This window comes from Jaculus jaculus, chromosome 7, assembly GCF_020740685.1.
Source record: "Jaculus jaculus isolate mJacJac1 chromosome 7, mJacJac1.mat.Y.cur, whole genome shotgun sequence".
Lineage (NCBI taxonomy): Eukaryota > Metazoa > Chordata > Mammalia > Rodentia > Dipodidae > Jaculus > Jaculus jaculus.
The window spans coordinates 74,808,616-74,829,112 of record NC_059108.1 but is presented as its reverse complement, the minus strand read 5'-3'; the positions used below and the strand labels follow the sequence as shown (position 1 = coordinate 74,829,112).

Sequence of the window (20,497 nt, the reverse complement as noted above, 5' to 3'; positions counted from 1 at the left end):
TTAGGACTGGAGATGTGACTCACAGTTACGTGTAGTGCCTGTGCAAGTATAGGGAGGTGAGGAGGCTAAAGACTGACATAGTTTGAATATCCAGAACCCACATAAACAAATGGGCATGGCCAAGAACATCCCTATTACATTTGTGGGGCAAAGAATGGAGATTCACTGAGACATAGTTTGGAACTGGTTGAGAAATTTGGTGTCAAGAAATTAGCTAACTTCATTAACTGCAGGCTATTTTCATTTTTCTACATATAGATATCCAGTTTTGCCAGCACCATTTGTTGAAAAGGATATCTTTTCTCCAATGAATATTTTTGGCAGTTTTGTCAAAAGTCAGGTGGCTATAGCTGCCTGGATTAATATCTGGGTCCTCTATTCTGTTTCATTGATATACGTGACTGTCTTTGTGTCAATACCATGCTGTTTTTGTTAATATGGCTTTGTAATAAGGCTTAAAATAAGGTATGGTGACACCACCAGCCTTATTTTTGTTGCTAAAAATCATTTTGGCTATTTGAGGATTTTTGTGTTTCCAAATGAATTTTAGGATCTTTTTTTTCTATTCCTTTGAAGAATGCCATTTGAATTTTAATGGAGATTACATTAAATGTATAGATTGCTTTTGGTAACTTAGACATTTTCACAATATTGATTCTTCTAATCCAAGAACATGGGATGTCTTCCAATTTCCTTGTGTCTTCTGCAAATTCTCACTTGAGTGTTTTAAAGTTCTAATTGTAGTGCTCCTTCAATTCCTTAAGTTTATTCCAAGGTACATTATTATTATTTTATTTTCAGGCAGTTGTAAATGGGAGAGATTCCCTGATTTCATTCTCCACACATTTGTTGTTAGTATATAGGAAAGCTACTCATTTCTGTATATTTTGTATCCTGCTACATTCCTAAAAGTGTTTATCATCTCTAACAGTTTGCTCATAGAGTTTTTAGGGTCTTTTATGTGTAGAATCATATCATCTGCAAATAGTGATAACTTGATCTCTTCCTTTCCACTTTATATCCCTTTTATGCATGTCTCTTGCTTTATTGATATAGCTCAGACTTCCAGTGCTATACTAAATAAAAGTGGGGACAGTGGACACCCTTGTTTTGTGTCTGAATTTAGTGGAAAAGCTTCAAGTTTCACCATTTAGTATTATGTTGACAGTAGGTTTGACATAAGTAGCTTTTATTATGTTGAGATATGTTCCTTCTATTCCCAGTTTCTGTAATACTTTTACCATGAAAGGATGTTGGATTTTGTTGCCTTTTCTGCATCTATTGAGATGATCATGTGATTTTTGTCCTTCAGACCATTTATATGATATATTACATTTATTGATTTGCATATGTTGAACCATTCTTGCATCCCTGGGATAAAGCCATCTTGGTCAGGGTGAATAATTTTTTTGATATATTCTTGTAATCTGTTTGACAATATTTTGTTCAGAATTTTTTGCATCTATGTTCATGGGGGGGATTGGTCTGTAATTTTCTTTTTTTTTTGTTCTGTCTTTGCCTGGTTTTGGTATAAGGGTGATGCTGGCTTCATAGAAGTAGTTTGGTAGAATTCCTTCCTTTTCTATTTTATGGAAAAGTTTGAGATCCAGTCTTTTCAGTTCTTCCTTGAAAGTCTGATAAATTTCACAAGTGAATCCATCTGTACCTGGATATTTTTTTACTTGGAGGTCTTTTTATAACTTCTTAGATATCTGTACTTTTTATAGGTTTATTTAAATGGTTTATCTCATCTTGATTTAATTTTGGTAGGTCAAATGAATAAAGGAAATCATCCATTTCTTTCAGATTTTCAAATTTAGAGTAATGTATATTTTAAGTATATCTTTATAATTGTTTTAATTTCTTTGGTATTTGTTGTAATGGTGACTTTTTAATCACTAATTTTATTAATTTTTGTCTCTTCTCTATTTCTTGTGGTCAAATTTGCTAAGGGTTTATCAATTTTGTTTATCATTTAAAGAACCAACTCTTTGTTTCATTGATCCCTTGGATTTTTTTGTTGTTGTTGTTGTTTCTATTGCATTAATTTCTGCTGTGATCTTTATGATTTCTTCTCATCTACTGATTTTTCATCTGCCTTGTTCTTCTTTTTCCAAGGCATTAATGTAGAGCATTAAATTGTTTATTTGTGAACTAATTTCTTAATATTGGCACTTAAATCTATAAATTTCCCTCTTAGGATTATCTTCATTGTGTTCCAAAGGTTTGGTAGGTTGTTTTGTCATCACCATTTGATTCTATAAATTTATTGATTTCCTTTTTAATTTCTTCAATGTCCCATTGATCATTCAATAGTGTACTGTTTAGTCTCCATGAATTTCTCTATGCTCTGTAGTTTTTCTTGTTGCTGATTTGCAGTTTTAGCCCATCGTGGCCAGCATATGGTCTATTTTAGAGAATGTTCCTTGTGCTGCTAAGAAAAGTGTATATTCTGTAGCATTTGGATGGAATATTCTGTAGATATCTGCTAGGTCCACTTGTTCTATGGCATCATTTAATTCAGATGTCTGTTTATTTTTTTCTGGGATGACCTGTCAATTAATGAGAGTGGGGTATTGAAGTCTCCCACTATAACTGTGTTTGATGTTTTTTGTGACCTTAAGTAAACAGTGTTTGTTTGATGAAACTGGGAGCCCCCATGTTAGGTGCATATATGTTTAGGACTGTAATGTCCTCCTGCTGGAGTATTCCTTTAATCAGTATAAAATGACCTTTTTTATCTTTCCTCACTAATGTTGGTTTGAAGTCTATCCTGTCACATATTAGGATAGCAACCCCTGCTTATTTCCTATGCCTATTTGCTTGAAATACCATTTTCCATCCTTCACCTTAAGGCATTATCTATCTTTTATTGAGAGGTGAGCTTCCTGGAGGCAACAAATGGCAGGATCCTGCCTTTTAATGCAGACTGCAAGCCTGTGTTTTTTGGATGGTTCATTGAGGCCATTGATATTAGGAATTATTATTCAAAGGTATGCATTTATTCTCGCCATTCCTCTTATTTTGTAGTGTTTCCTGTTTCCCCTTTACTTTTTTGTTTTGACTGTTATTTGAGTGTGGTTTATTTATTTATTTTTTCTTATTTCCTCCTGTGTGTGGTTTGCTTTCTCTTTGACATTAAGAATTCCTTCAAGCATTTTCTGTAGAGCTGGGTTTAGTTGTCATAAATTCCTCTAGTCTCTTTTTCTTGTGGAACATCTGGCCAAACTTGAGGCTTCCAGTGTCCACCGTTTCCACCGCTGATGACTTCTGTCTCCCATAATACATACATACAGTGCAGCTTTTGGCTGGGTTACAGTGAGAAGGTTTTTTGCTCAGCACCAGCTTGATTTCTCAGTGACACTGCTGCTCAGGCATGTGAAGTCTTCAGCAATAGGGTCTGCTCCCACACACATATTCTACAACCCCATGGGAAATACCTGCTGCACCAATGAGGAGGGTCCCCAGAGGAATAGGGGTAAGGATAAGGGAAATGTGGGAACCATTATATTATTTAAGCATACAAAATGTGTTGTTAATTAAGAAAAAGAAATCAGGGCTGGAGAGATGGTTTAGTGCTTTAGGTGCTTGCTTACAATGCCTAAGGACCCAGGTTCAATTCTCTAATACACATGTAAGCCAGATATACATGGTGGCACAAGTGTCAGGAGTTTGTTTTCAGTGACTAGGGGCCCTGGCACACCCATTTTTTCCCTCTCCCTGCCTTCCTCTCTTCTTCCTTTTCTCTTGCTCTCTCAAATAAATAAATATAAAGAAATCGTTTAAAAATGAGTTTTTCTCATCAAGGCTGAGAGCAGCAATAATCTTTGGATATAAACGAAACCATTGAGAAGGGCAGCAGGACAACAGACCTCAATCCGTGCATCCGACAGAGGCACTTTATTACAAGGTATCTTACAGGAGTATAAATTGCAGTATGTTTTGCAATAAGTCTTTTAAACAAAGATAAATTTATCAGGAAGAGACCACCTAAATGAATTGTAGTATAACTGTTAGATGCTATAATATGCAAATGTTCATGATAATAAATTTGAGCTAGTATGGTAGTGCATGCATTTATAATCTTAGCATTTGAGAGGCTGAGGCAGCAGGCTTGGTATACTTTCAGTGTCAGTCTGAGATACATATGATTATTAGTTCAGCCTAAGTTACATATATATATATATTTTACTCTCTTTCTCTCTCTCTCTGTGTGTGTGTGTGTATGTATGTGTGTGTGTGTGCTTGGAATTTTAAATATATAGAATGTAGAACAAATCAAATGATGTTACAAAGAGTGCAAAACAATGTTCACAAATTAAGCCTAATTTTGGAAACAAATATAATTTTATTCATTACCTTGAGGTAGATTCACCTATTAATCTAGATGTATAATTGAACTTAAACCTAAAAATTTGTCAACTCTTAAAGGTAAGATTGTAATAGAAACACTTCTGTTTCTATATTTTTAATTTCTGCATTGTGTGTTGTGTATTATTTTAGTTTTGTAAGAAAATACGTCCAAACAGGAAAAATAGAGGAAGAACAAGATTAATGGCTTGCTGCCACATGGGAGTGCCACAAGGCTTTGTCTTCTGCTTTCATACTGTTGAAAAATGTTATCAATTATTTGGATGAAGTCATTTATGACAAGCTTATCACACTTTAGGCTGGAAAAATGTTGGGAGGGATAGTTATTAATATAGTTGATTGAGTCAAATTTCAACTTCACCAGAACTTGAATATTGTACTGAAACCAAAAAGAAAAAATCAAAGATTAATATACTTTACTCTGCTTAAGCAAAAATATGTGGTTTATCTAGTAGAGTAGCCATTGGGGTGGGGATAGGTTACGGATGAGCCTAATAATGGTACCAAACTGCCTGTATTTGCTGAATAGAAAACTAATTTTAAAAAAAGTTTTTAAAAAAGATAAAAAATAAAATAAAAATTTCTGAAATAAATAAATAAATAAAACAATAAAGAAATATTTCTCTTTTTCTAGGTGTGGTGGTGCATGCCTTTAATCCCAGCACTCGGGAGGCAGAGGTAGGAGGATAGCTGTGAGTTTTTAGGTCATCCTGAGACTACATAGTAAATTCCAGGTCAGCCTCTACTAGAACAAGACCCTGCCTTGAAAAACAACAACAACAACAAAAATATTAAAATATATTTAATTAATTAATTTATTTGACAGAGAAAAAGAGAGAGAGAATGGGTGCACCAGGGCCTCCAGCCACCACAAATGAACTGCAGACACATGTGCCTCCTTGTGCATCTATCTGGTTTATGTGGGTCCTGGAGAATTGAACCGGGGTCCTTTGACTTTGCAGGCAAATGCCTTAACTGCTAAGCCATCTCTCCAGCCTTCAATTGAAGACTTTTGAGACAATGGTCATAGACTACTTGTAATAAGTAGACTAGGTAGTTAAATCTATAAAATTTTCAAACTTATTCATGTTCAAATGTATGTCAGAAATAAAAAGAAAAATTAATTTTTCTATTGTTAGTTCCTACTCCATTGAAATACAGTTCAAAGTCGTTTCGTCTTTTTCACATAATATAACCATAACTTTTGAAGATTATACTTTGCAGATGGGATATTCTCCTGTTCTTAGGACAAAGTGGATACTTTGTAAAAGTTGGTTGAGAAGAAGCCTTAATATCAAAACCAGGAATTGAGTAAAAGAGGAATTGGTTAGTTTTCCCAACTATGAGAAGAGGGGATTCTAGAAAGTCAACATTAGAAAGTGAGTACTTCTATTGTGTCTAAGAGATAATCTTTGCTACAATTTGGGGGAAAAAAACACTAGACATTGAGCTTTATCATAATTAAAATTAAATTGGTAAGTTGTTGCAATTGCATTCTCACTGGGAACAACAATGCCTGACCAGAAGTAGCTTATAGGAGGAAAGGGTTTATTTCATCTTACAGTGTCAAGGGGAAGTTTAAATCACAGCAGGAGGAAGCATGGTATAAGCAGAGACTGTATATCACATTTTTCAGCAACAGCTCACAGAAGCAGCAAGAATGAGCTGAGCTCTGGCAAGGGAAAACTATAATATCTCATCCCAAAGCTGTCCCCCAGCCACACACCTCCTCCAACCAGGTTCTGCCTCCCACATTGCCACCAGCTGTGGACCAAACATTCAAACCACATGAAGTTCTGAGAAACATCACATTCCAAACCACCACATAAATTTAGCCTATAATGGAAGATGTAGGCACATTATGATAATTGGTTAATATTCACATTTAAGTTCAAATCAAAGGCATCTTTATAGTGGGGGAGAGAATGTATTGTAACATTGGTGGTCTATGAAAAAATTATCTTTTTTATATTCATCTAGGAGTAGGTGTTAAGGATCAGATTTAAGGGATATTTAAAAGGTTTGGATTCCCAATCTCTGTGTGCTTTGAAGTACCATGTTAATAGTAAGACACCTAAAAACCAGGAATTGAGTAGGATCTCAAAACAAGAATTCTTTATAGCATTCTTTGTAAAGTTAAGTGTGCAAATCTTTGATTTGGAATTCTACATTTCCAGTCCTAATATCATGCTCATATGTAGAACAAACAAGTAAATTACTGGTGAATGAATAAATGTATAAGAACCATTTCCTTGAAGAATGTGAACCTCTGTTTATCTCTTAGCACATTCAGAAATTTACAGATTTTCTCACAGCACAGAAACACAAAAATTTATAGAAGACTATTTTAAACAATTATTTGTAGACAAACTATTACCTAGAAGACCTGGATGAACTCCTAGACATGTACAACACGGCAAGATTGAGTCACCAACTCTGAATGATCAATATAGAGTAAGATCAGCTCAATATTAAAAAAAAAAAAAAACCTTAGGATCTGATGATGTTACTAATGAACTGTCCCAACATTTAAGAATCAATCATTCTCAATATTATTCCAAAAGGAAATAAATTTATACTCATTTGATAAATACAGCACTACCTTGATACCAAGACTAGCAATGGTCAGTGCTAGACAAGCAACTTAAAAGGCACAGCTCTCATTCTGTAGAGGTCCCTTCTTTCCAGTTAGTCTCTCTTCAATTTTGTATTGAAAATTTTTATGTATAAAATTTTATAGCCTTAGTAAACCAAGTCTATTTTTCCAAGTTAATTAAATGTACCCTTCACATGTCAAAATTCCCCAAATTATGTAATCTTTTATGTTTTATTTATTTATGAGAGAGGAAGTGACAGATAGAGAGAAAAAGAGAATGAGCATGCCAGGGCCTCTAGCCACCAGATATGAACTTCAGACAAATGTGCCCCCTTGTGTATCTGGCTTATGTGGGACCTGGGGAGCTGAACCCGGGTCTTTAGAGTTTGCAAGCCAATGCTGTAGCCGCTAAGCCATTTACCCAGTCTCAAATTATATATATTTTTTAATCTAACATTTTCATTTCATTTTATATATATTATAACAGGTTATACTCTTTAGCCCCTCCCCCTGCTCCTGATTCCCTGTAGCCCTCCTCTGTGGGAATACCATATTCACTGTGGGGTCATAAAGACCTCAGGCAGTCCCTGTGGTATAGTGAGGGACCATGCCTCAGGGTCTTCCTACCCATTCTGTGGCTCTTGCAGTCTTTTTGCCTCCTCTTCCACAATGTTCCCTGGGCCATGGCAAGTATGTTGGCAGTCGGATTCAGTGTTGAGTTCTCTGTAGCTTCTGAATTTCTGCTTTGATAGGTCTTGACTGATCACCATGCCTATCACCATCACCCTGGATCTGCTTGTCAAACTAGCATTAAGAGCATTATTCATGCTGCCTTTTCCACTGCACTGTCTCCTGGGCTCTGGAAAACGTGGTATAGAGGTGGAAAGTCATATGGTGGGCAGTTGGCTATCTTTCTATTGATAGGTCTTGATTCTCATGAGTTGCCTTAATTTATGTTTGTCTTGGAATAGCCTTATTTTTCCATAAATTTTGAAAGATTATTTTTGCTGGGTAGAGCAATTTGTTGGAAGTCATTTACTTTTAAGGTCTGAAATATATTATTTTATATTTTTCTGATTTTTAGGATTGCTGAGGAATGGTCTGAAGTTATTCTGATGCTCTTCCTTTTATGTGAATTGGCATTATTGCCTTTCTTACAGTTTTCTTTGGTATTGTTTCATCATTTATACTTTTAGCATCCTGACTATAATGTGTCATAGAAATGATTAACACTAGTTGTGCATATTTGGGATTCTAAATTTCACTTGTGTTTGCAAACTTATTACTCCAACTTTGGAAAGTTTTCTGCTATGATATCATTAAGTAAACCTTCAATTACTCTCCATTTTTTTCAGTTCATTATTCTATCCCATGAACTCTAAGGTTTGCTCCCATGAATACTTAAAAATATGACTCATCTTTGTTGACATTTTTCTTTATGAGTGGCTGTGAGAATAACTTTCTCAACCTTGTCTTTTCTGTATGAAGTTTTGTCTTCTGCATAGCTTTGTCTAATGATCTCTATTGATTATATTGGTGGGTTTTTTTTTTTTTTTTTTCGGTTTCATTTCTAGAATTCCTCTTTGATCATTTTCCAAAATTTCAATTTCCTTGTTGAATTAATCTTCTATGTTTTGGACTTTCTCTTGATATTTGCTCACAATTTAATTAACTGTGTTAGTTAAAAATATATAGTAAGGTAACCCAGGCCCAGAAAGCCAAGCGCCCACCGCATATTCTCCCTCATATGTGGATCCTAGCTACAGATGATTGGGTTTCTGTGTGAGAAGAAAAAAAAAAAAAATCAGTAGCAGATACCAGTAAGTTAAAAAGGAAATATAAAGGCAAGAGAAAGGAAGGGAGGAGGGTACTTAATAGGTTGGTATTATATGCATGTAAGTAGAAGAATAGATTAACGGGGGTGAAAATGCCCAAAATGAGTTCAGGGGAAGAGATTGAATAAAGGAAAGGTGGAGGGAGGGCTAATCAAAATCTAAGAGGATGCAAATAAATCATATGGAATCCTCCGGTTTCGGACAATGGAACACTCAGGAGCCATAGATCGTTGTTAGAATATTTTCAGTGCCAGGGATGGGATACCTCCAGTGAGTTGTTGTCCAGGGAGGTCCCTGATGCCCCAAAATATTATAGGCCATTGCCGATGCCCTTGGTTTCCCACCAGGAATAGATGGTAAGACCCTATTGCTGAAGACTCCACTACTTGGGGTGCAAGGCCACTGAGAAATCCTGCTGAACTGAGCTGATAAGCTCCTCCATGTAGACCAGCTGACAGAAAGCTGGAAGAAGCCACTCTACATGTAGTTCAATGGGAGAAAGAGATACCACTAGTGAAGATACTCAACAGTGGACACTGCATGCCTTATACTTGGCCAGCCAGGCCAAATGAGCCAACGGGTGCCATAGTGGCACGTCTGTCATGATAGAAACCAATTGCCCTCTAATTGGACTGGAGACCTGCTGCATGGGGGAGAACACATCCCTGATACTGAAAACTTAAAACGGGGTAATCATGAACCCTAAGGATGTAACATCTGCTGATGTCTGGAAAAATGTATATACTATGTTTATCAAACTGCCCAGTAAGCACTTCTCTTAATATTTATACCCTTATATTAATTCTACTCTCACTTTGGGTAGAAAATCTTCTCTTTTCAGATGGCAGTGACTTTGGGATGACTCAGAAGGTATCATTGTGCTGGAAAGAAGTGACTGGAGTGCTGAGCAACATCTCGACCACGCCTTCCAAGGCTCAGGGTCTAATGTGGAAGAGGTGGCGGAAAGAAGGTAAGAGCCAAAAAAAGGGTAGGACTCCATACAACATGCTCCCTTCAGACATAAAATGATCTAGATATCCATGAACTTATAGTGCCTGACACTACCTACAGAAGACCATCATAGGAGGAGGAAAAGACCATGACATCAAAATAAAAGAAAGACTGATTGAGATGGGGAGGGGATATGATGGAGAATGGAATTTCAAAGGGGAAAGTGGGGGAGGTGGGAGGGTATTACCATGGGATACTTTTTTATAATCATGGAAAATGTTAATAAAAATTGAGAAAAAATATAGTCCTCCCACCAAAAGTAAAAATAAGATATACAGCCCCATAGACTCAGGTATTTTATTAAAATTGAGTTTGCAGCTTCAGCCCCTAGCAGCAGACTCTTGCTGTGGGGCCAGTGGCACAGAATGAATCTGAATTCTAGCCCAATGGTATGGAGAGCAGTCTAATCTTTGGGCATCTTGCTTGCTGTAGGTCTATGCTTGAAATCTTTTGGTGTTTGCTGCCTGGTAGTGGCTGCTCTTTCTCTCTGTTTTGATTTTTGAGTGGAAGCCAGCATCTTTCACCATTGACAGAAATTCTCCTGAATTTGTAAATTTGAAATAAATCCCTTCCTCCCCACAAACTGTGTTCGACTGGATGTTTGTCCAAGCAACATTACTACAGAGATCAACTTGTCAGGACCTTAGATGGATTTCCTTAGTTCATTCATCTACTTGTTTGAGTCCTCTCTCTGCTCATTGATGTCTCTCTGTTTGTAAATAAGGATACATACAACTGAGTGTGGGCTATTATTTGAGATAGGAATTTATTAAAATGGAAGAAGAGAAGTGGGTAAGAGGGGAAAAAAGTAAATATGTAGTATGAAAGAGGAAAAGAGGCTATGTTGAGGAGAAGAGTAAAAGATGACAAAAGGGTAGAAGAGAAATTGTTTTAAAACACCACCATATTGAAATCCAGTTGCTTATATTCTAATGGCTTTTTAAAGTTACAAAATCAAGTATAAAGAGATGAGCTGGAAGAGGGGTGAGGTAAGAATGAATGAACAAATCTGACATGTTAACATACAAAGGGTAGATATTGAAGGAAGAGAAATTGTGAGGATAGAAGGATTGAGGATAGGAGGGGAAATGAGAATTTACAAAAAACAAATTATATTTGAAAATGCTTGAATTAATGATACTTAAATCTCTGCATTAAAATTAAAACAATTTTAAAACAAAATATATAAAATTTAATTCATTATAAAAATTAGAAAAAGTAAAATCAATAAAGGTAAACTTTAAATATTCTTATCACAGAAAATGATAAACATGTGAGTTATAATTTCTTTGCTTAGCTATATTTAGCTATCCCACAACGTGCACATAATCAAAAAAAATACTGTATCCAATACATATATACTACCAATAACTTCTCTGAGGAGGACCCTCAGTGAATGGGAGCAGGGTAGAGGGGATATAAGTGTATAAACTCTTATTTTAAAAAATCAGTTTAATTTATAAACAAGTACATTGATTTTAAAGGTTCTTGCAAGTTGATAACTTGGGGCTGGGGTAAACTGCTTGTCATGCATCCTTGAGGAACCCAGACCCACATAATAAAACACTGCGTGTGGTGGCCCACACTTGTAATATCAGCACTGATATTACACAGAAGAGTGAGTCACTGGGGCTCCCTTGCCAGCCAGTCCAGCCCACTTGGCAAACTCCAGGCTAATAAGAGACCCTGTCTTAAGTAAGGTATAAAGTGACCTAGAAACAGCACCCAAGGGTTTTTCTCTGGGAAAGGCACTGGTGTTCACAGTTGTCCCAATTGCTTCTTGATAATACTGTCACTCCTCCCCAGAATTTAATCTGGATTGTTCTCCAGCTGCTGCTTCCTTTCATGTCAACAACATAATACCCCACTTAACTTTTCAGTTGTCGATTTGACAATACTGTATGTCCTTCTTTATGAGTTAGTTCACTTTACCTTTCATGTTTGTTGGATTTTCATGGTTCAAATGTGGGTCCTAGTTCTACTGGGAAGGCTGTTTTGCTCCAATCAACTTCTGGAAGAATAGAAATATTGTCAGGTGTTATTTGTTACTATTTACTTAGAAAAGGAAAAATGAGAAGACACGGTTGAGAATGAAAGGCTATGACCCTATATTCTTGTTCTTGGGTTAATTATAAAGCACTTCAGTTGTAATTTTTTCATTTTTTTTGTTTGTTTTGTTGATTCTCAGAACTTTCTCTCACATTGGAGGAGGCAAGTGGAATAAATTCTTACTTCCTCAAACCTGAACACTTCTCTTAGAAATGTTCTTCCTTCTTCAGAGCTACACAGTTCTTTGGCCATAAAATATATGTATTGGACAATTTCCCTGGCACATTACTTCCCTTTTTTTTTTTCCTCATGGTCTTTTCAATTAATAATCTCATCTCCGTAGCCAACCCCACAACTACCAGATTAAACATTTTTAGATTTTATTTTTTCCAATTCTCTCTCTCTTTTTTTCTTTCCTACCTTGATCATATTTTACATTTGTCTCAACTGAAGCAGCTTTCTTTGATCAAAATGAAATATATTCCTTATCCCTAATCAACCCCCCCCCTCTGCCCCACACACCAGCTCAGTATTCACTTCATTCAATTGACTTCCCATGTCAGTTTTGGCTATTCATTCATATATCCTGAAATTCTCTTTTCAAACAAGTTTCTCTAGGTTGTTAATTTTGATATAGTCATTCTATTGGTTCTCAATAGCTGAAAGTGATTTTCAGGATCTCCCACTTGAGCAGGCCCTGCAGGCGTCCTAGGTAAAATGTCAGTTACAAGACCTTACCAAACAGCTGCAGGGCCTTCCTCTATGCCTACTGAACCCCTGTCCTATGGAGAGACAGCGGGTGTATGGGTGTGAACAGTTACTACCCAATGCTGCCAGCTCCTGTGCCTGGGCCAGCCATGGGGCTCATCACAGACCGAGATGAGAAGGGCATGATACCACTTGAGTATTATATCCAGCCAGTGCTCATCCCCAGCGCCAATGTAACTGCTGTGCAGACAGTGTACATGCAGCAGCCCATCTCCTTCTATGACCATGCCCATCCTGTGCTGTCCTTCCTGCAGCAATATCATCGTGACTCAGCTGTACTACCACGCCAGTACCCTTACCTGCCTCTCCTGGGGGATCCTGTGTCTACTGGGGTGTATAGCCAGCTGCTGTTTCATCCTGTTCTATGTGGATGCCTTGCAAGACGTGGACCACTACTGCCCCAACTGCAAAGTGCTCCTGGGCACCTACAAACGCTTGTAGGACTCAGCCAGCTGTGAGAGAGATGTGTGTTACAGGAAGTCACCTGACCCATGTGATGCCTGCATCAGGAGAGGTTCTACTCCTGGAATCTCATCTCTCCATGGTCGCCACCTCCGTGTGTTCTTTGGAGGAAAGGGAACAAGCCTCCAAACCCGTGAAATTGCTATTTGGAGTCATGCACAGGACATGCAAAGCAAGAGAATTTTTGTCTACATAAATCACCCTAACTGTAATTGCTGCCCCATTTGCATACCCAGGGATTCACCATTGGCTGGCTCCTCTGCTGCACAAGGCCTTTCTGGTGATGGCCTCAAACCTAGAAGCCACAATTTACCTTATTTTTGAGACTTCTGCCCCAACGGTGGTGGAACCAGCCTTTTGGCACCTGTGATCTTTTCCATCTCTCCCCATCTGTGATGGCAAAAACTCTTTCCTTAAAGACTTTCTATGTACTTGGCTCTTAGATTCTGTAACTGCAGACTTTAGCACTTACACTCACTTTAACTTTAATATTTTTAAGCTCGTGGAAGGGCTTTTAACACCCTCAAGGCACATATTTATGAGGCCATACTTGCAAAATAAAAGAAAAAAGGGCCGAGTTTAATCAGTGTCCTTTGTGTCCCAGCAACACTTTTATGAAGAGATTCCCCATCCCCATGCAGTGATTGTATTTAGTTGTCGCTTTTTTTGGTCTTAAATGTCTATAAACAGTACACTTTTTAGAAATTATTTTTATTTGAGAAAGCAAGAGCGAAAGAGGGAAGGAGGGAGAAAGAGAGGGAGTGGGGGAGGGAGGGCGAGCAAGCGAGTGCACCAGGGCCTCCAACCACTGCAAATAAACTCCAGAAGCATGTGCCACCTTGTGCATCTGGCTTACCTGGGTCCTGGGGAATCAAACCGAGCTTCTTTGCTTTTTCAGGCAAACGTCTCAACTGCTAAGCCATCTATCCAGCCCGGCTTTTTGTTTTTAAAGATGGAATTTCACTTTGTTGTTCAGGCAGGCCTTGAGATCCTCCTGGGCTCTAGCAATCCTCCTGCCTCAGCCTTCCCAATAGCCTGGACTTCAGCTGTATGTGCCTGCACCCAGCGCTTTTTTTTTTTTTTAAAGAAAAAGAATTGAGACATTTGATCCACCTCCTATACAGGGGTTTGGTGTGGTTCTAAAACCGTGTCCATGTAGGGCCCCTTTGGGTTTCCTAGTAGTCTGAGCAGAGAGGTGAGAGATACCTGTGTGGGTCCATGCCATGGTACCTCTGAGAATTTTGGCATCAGAACTGTCTAAAGAGAATTGAGGTCTGATTCTACTTTTCAGCAATAGAGCTTGTGGTATAACATGAGCTTGGCTTCTAATATCAAATGACTCGTCAGAGGATGCCAACAACAAACCCAGTGCTCTTTCTAGTTGACCCTGTGTCATCTTTAAAATTGACACAGAACCTACGCCTTTTCTGAAGCCTTCTATTCCATCCTAAGCCCTCACCAGAGTCCTGTGAATCAGTGTGAAGTCATACCTAGACCTTGAACAAAACTCTATGTATGGGTTGAGATGACTGTTGATTCAGCTTTCCATGCATTGTTCTGGAAGTGTTAGCAATTATGATTTTGGCAGTGAATTATGGACACTACATTTTACTTTGGTGTTATCTGGTTTAAAGAAGTAAAGCCTTGGGTTCACTTGGTAAACTCTTCATCAATTCATCTGCTGTGAAAAAAGGTCTTATGTTTCCATACCCTGGAGAGGTAGAAAATCCTTCGTGTTAACACTTATACTTGCTGAATGTCTCACAATGTCAAGATGACCTGTGTTGTGCTCAATGTGTTACTAATGAATTGGAATGGAAGGTTTGGTTTTGGGCACCCCATAGGCCTCATCAATGACAGCCAGCCACAGCTTTCAAGTTTTAATAAATAAAAAAAAGAAAACATCTTGCAATATGCACTCATTGTTCAATTCATTTATAAACTTTTGCCAAAGTTACCTTGGAAAAATTGTTTGATCATTTTGTCCTCAAGGAAAATAGAAATATTTTAAAAATAAAATTTAGGCTCCTCTGTTAGACTCTCTGGACCTCTTCTTACCAGTCTACTTTTCTCAATATCTTCTTAATACATGTGTACCAGCCCTAATGTCACAAGCTTTCATTCTGTACATTTGCACACGTGTGTGTTCTGTTTAGTAAGCTTCCCTTTTTTTAATACCTAGTACAACTTACCAATGCTTAAGTCAACAGTCTCTTCTTTTGAAATATGCATCCCCATCCCTGGCAATGGACTGGAAGTTTTGCCCAGGGGTTTTCTAAGCATCTTGTGCATACTTCTATAACAACACTCATTTCATGCATTTATTTTCTTATTTTTGTAATTAGAAAGCCCTCCCACTAGTTTGTAGGGGTCACACTGTTCAACTTCTGTTTCTGTAGTCAGTCCTTAGAGCATGAGCACACACAGGCGTGGGACCGAGGAGAACATGACACAAGTGTCTAGACCACTGAGTCAAAGGGTGAGGTTGTTATTGGCAGTCTGGTTGTATTAAATGAAGAATGTTTTGTGTTGAGCTTCTAGACTTAAAGGAATATCCTACAATCACTAATTTGCCCATGTGGTGGCTTGTTAAACCCACCTTTTGTTCTCAACTTCAACTTATGTTGTGTGTTCACTACTTCATATTTAAGTCTGCCCTCAATTTTGTCACAATCTAACATTAATAATTTATAGCAAATCTTGGCTTTTTTAGCTTTGGTGGTTCTGATCAGCATAGCATTAGTCAAACCTCTCTCATGTCATGTCCCCTCATGACCATCTAACCCAGGAACATAATTTATTTGTACATGTGGTATACCATTTGCACTCATTTAGGTCAGAATCATGTAACTATAGCCTATATTAATGGCATCTTAAAATATATAAATTGAGGAAGAGAAAAGTGAATTTCTTCTTTATGTTAATAAAAGGAACTTAAAAAAAGAACTCTTTTAACAAATATAGTCCCAGATGATCAGAGATCTAGACTCCTCTTTTAGGAATATCTCACCTTTGGTCATGTTATTAGAGCTAGCCTGTCACCATGGCATTAGAGCTAGCCTGTCACCATCACAGACATCTTTTAGATCTGGGAACCAAATCATTGCTCCTTCTATTCTCAAAAAGAAACCCTTTTAGAAGGTTCTTAGGAAACTTAAATAGAAATTCATTAGTGAGGACTGTCATGAAATAAGAAAATATATATATTGCTCGCCAAAAATAGAAGCTCCTATTAAATGACTACTAAATGGCTATCTTTCAAGTCCATAATCTAATAGAAATATTATGAAGCTGCTGTGTCAAGACAAGTGCATACAAGCTCTCAGTCTATGATGCTTCCTGTTCATTGTTGCTGTTCTAAGATGAGGGGATTGACATTCAGAGACACTGTAGGTACTCCAAGGACCCACACCTAAGGAAACTTGATTAAGAATTCTCTTACTTTAATCAATAAGGTGAAATATGGCATGGACCACACCTGTCAGCTCTTGCTTTCCAGCTCAACCCTCTCTGTCGTGGATGGCAATACACTTGTCATCTAAGGTTTCAGGAATATTGAAGATGGAGTTCCGATAGGATCTGCCAATTTCTTTGGTTTGGTTCATCCAAACAGCTGCCTTGTATGTGCCACTTCTTCTTTTGGAACCTAGCTTGAAATCATAGTGTTAACTGGGTGTATAATTCTAGAGCCTTCCAAGAAAGCTAAATGTCATTTAAAATGAGTTTGGTAACCAGGCTGAACTTTGCCTTTGTCTGCAGTTTCCAGCTGACTCACCACAGCTGCAACAATTGACATCATTTTGTGCCTTTCATGCAATGATGATTTTGGCAGGCAATGTTCCCACTGGAGTGGTTTTCAGAGCATTGTGCATCCCAGGGTTGGAATGGACTCTAAAGGTCATGAAATCCAAACCTTGATATAGTGATTGAATTGGCTTTGATCAACCCCAACAAGTGAGTTTCTATTCTACCCTTGGGTAAATCCAATGGCAAATAAATAGTGAAGACTTATGCATGGGCTGAATCACATAATCTGATATTCATTCAGGTTACTATGACCTCTTTATATACAATTAAAATTTTTCTTCTTTACCTTTGAAGCAACAATCATGACTCCTATCCCTAACCAAAATGTAGTCTTTCTTACAACCTTACAATCATTTCAGTGTCTAAAAGACACGATCTTGGCTGGTCTTTTATATTTTTTTTTTCACTGTTAAATACCTCTAGATTCCTTTAACTTTTTGTCGTTCCGTATGGCTGTAATTTCTTTCACAATCCTGGACTCACTGCTAAACCAGTTCTGGATTAACTTAATTATCTTTTGAAGTGATCCCATGAATGAATACATTCTTGAGAAAGGAGTGGCCAATTGAAACTTTTTGGTAAAATAATGAGGGAATAGCTTGAAAAAAAAGTGGAGAAGCATGAGATTTTATGAATTAACCAAACTTTTGAAGTTTTACTGGTCCTCACTACAAGTAAACTAGTGTGAACAATTAATTTTTAATTATAAAAATATTCAAAGACAAGGAAAAGTTGTAGTACTGTTTATTTTTTTCACAAAATAGAGGAAAGGTGAGTCATTTGTAGTGATGTTTTGAAGTATATTAACTCAATTTTATTTATGTGGATCCCTTATTTTACTTTTAAAGTATACCACTAAGATTACATGAAAAGAAGTCAAGATGGATGGAGGGACAAATGAATAATAAATAGATACATAACTCTAGAAAAATGATAGCTTTTAATAAATATTTATGGATTTAAGGTAATATGAACAAAGTCATCTTTCTGAGTCTGACAATGTTGGAAGTTCTTTATGGACTATAAAGAGAAGTTTCAACATATATATGTATATATATATATATATATATATATATATATGTGTGTGTGTATGTGTGTGTGTGTGTGTGTGTTTTCATAATCTCTGAAATATTCTGTGATGATGAGAAAGATCTATGGCTTTAAATTAAGTGATATTTTGTACTTTAGACTAAATAGCTATATGTTATTTGAAAAAAAATCACTTCCCAATGCTGCTTGTAAAATAATAAGTAATAATTCCTTCTCAGTGTCACAATAGGGAGGGTTAAATGTTATATTTTAGTTAAATTGACTGATTTTTATGAAGTGATTTATTTATTCTGTGAAGTAAAGATTTAGTGGATAAATGTTTGACAACATATATGTCTATGAGCTTATATATATAATAGATATATTTTATTTACTTATTTGAAAGAAAGAGGCAGAGAGAGATTGAGAGAGAGAGAGAGAGAGAGAGAGAGAGAGAGAGAGAGAGAGAGAGGGAGAGAGAGAGAGAGGAGAGAATGGGCAACCCTGGGCCTCCATCCACTGCAAACGAACTCCAGATGCCTGCACCTCCTTGTGCTTCTGGCTTATGTGGGTTCCGGAGAGTCAAACTGGGATTCTCTGGCTTTGCAGACAAATGTCTTAACCACTAAGCTATCTCTCCAGCCTGAGCTTATATTTTTAATTTTTTGAATTAAGTATATTTAAGCATCTTTAAATAAGATAGTACATTAAGATAGTTTTCATTCCTTAATTGGCTTTCTTTTGCTCTATGTTGCTTTCTTTCTAGATTTATTTTTAGACTAGATTTACATTTACTCAAAAATTTAAAATAAGCCCCAGATCCTGGTTCCCCTGCACTAAGGCAATGAGAATCAGCTGAGGAAATGATCCAGCCCTCACACATTAACCCCAGGCCCGAGTGAGCTATAAAGGAATTTGTGCAATGAGGACCGCTACTTCAATGGTGAACCTGACAACCAGTGCCAGGATAATGAAGCCAGACACTGAGGATAATCAAAGCATGCCAAAACAGAAATCCAGAAGCTTCTGATATTACAACACTAATGATGATACACACCAAGCACAAGTACAAGTACACCCACCAAGCCTCAGTGAATTTTGTGGAAGAGGGGGTGGAAAGATTGTAAGAGCCAGAGAGTGGAAGGGAGTGTGCAGAGGCATTGCCCCCCACCACAAAGACTGACTGCTACTATAACATCTCATAACCCACAACAACCCCAAGGGGAACACCAGCCACACCACTGAGGAGGGCCTCAGCACGGTGGGGGCAGGGAGGAGGGAAATGATGGTACCAACCCATGATGTGTCCATACACAGTTTCTACAAGTTTCTACTTAATAATTTTTTTAAATAAGATATTATCTCTTGTATTAAATTTTAATTTTTATCCTACATAGTCTTTTCCTTAGTATGGTGCATATTCTCAGTGTTTAATCACCACTAGGTGAAGACACTTTCTCTTCTTTATATCCTTTTTCCAAAGACTTGCATAATGCTGATAGGATAACACTGATCACATAATTCTTGTAAATATAGAAGCCTAAAATCACCAAATTTCATTCAAATTTTATTGAAATCTTGGGATAATTTTCATTAAAAAGTAACCACAATATCCTCATCCCTCCATGGGTTGTCTTATGCATTAAACAAATTATGACTTATGGCTTTGATTACTTTGCTTAAAAATAATGATTTAAAGCTAGGCAAGAGAACTTAATTTTCCTGTTTTCAATCTTAATTTAATTTATTGGAGAGAAAGAGAGAGAGTGAGAGTGAGCGAGAGAGAGAGAGAGAGACCAATAGAGTGAGAATGTGAGTGCCAGGGCTTTTAGCCACTGCAAAGGAACTCCAGATGCATGTGCTACTTTGTCGACCTGGCTTGCATGAGTACTGGGGAATCAAGCCTGTGTCCTTAGGCTTTGCAGAAGAATGTGGGAGGGCTTGAAATCTTGGCCTAAGACATGACTTGCAGTGTTGTAAGTATAGCTGGATGGACTATTCTGATCCGAGTTGAAAGACCTGAATGCAGTAAAAATTATGGAGTGTGAGGTTTGACTTATGAGGATGAAAAAAGAGCTTTGCTTGGACTAGATTAGAAACAGTTTATGTGAGAGACTTGCTATTATTCCCATGTCCTGAGAATTTGTGCAGGATTGCATTACATAGAAATGGGCTAGTATGAGCAGAGGATTATGGCACAGAAAAAAATCTTTACGCTGAAACTGATGCCTATTCAGCTGCAAATGAGAGATCACAACCATTGAGAGGTGCAAATGAAAGATCACAACCACTGAGATTGGACTAGCTGACCTACATTGGGAAAACAGAAAGAATATAGTTTTTTGAAGGGGCCTGAATGCTCAAGGAGTGTCCTGTCTTCAAACTGTTTATTCCCCCTGGATTAACACATTTGCACCCTAACTGGTGTTATGGAGTATAATAAATGCAAGAAAGAGAGGGTCATTGAATTTGCAACATGATCTTGTGTTTGGGAAATGTCCATGGGCAGTGTTTGCTGGATAGCCTGCATGGAGACCCAATGGAGCCATGAGGTTGAACTGTTGGTAGC

The 20,497-nt window shown here is 37.4% G+C and overlaps 1 pseudogene; it reads left to right on the top strand.

The window, feature by feature from the left end:
* The first annotated feature begins 12,579 nt into the window (after window positions 1-12,579).
* LOC101600252 lies at window positions 12,580-13,071 on the top strand (annotated as a pseudogene).
* The last annotated feature ends 7,426 nt before the right edge of the window (window positions 13,072-20,497 follow it).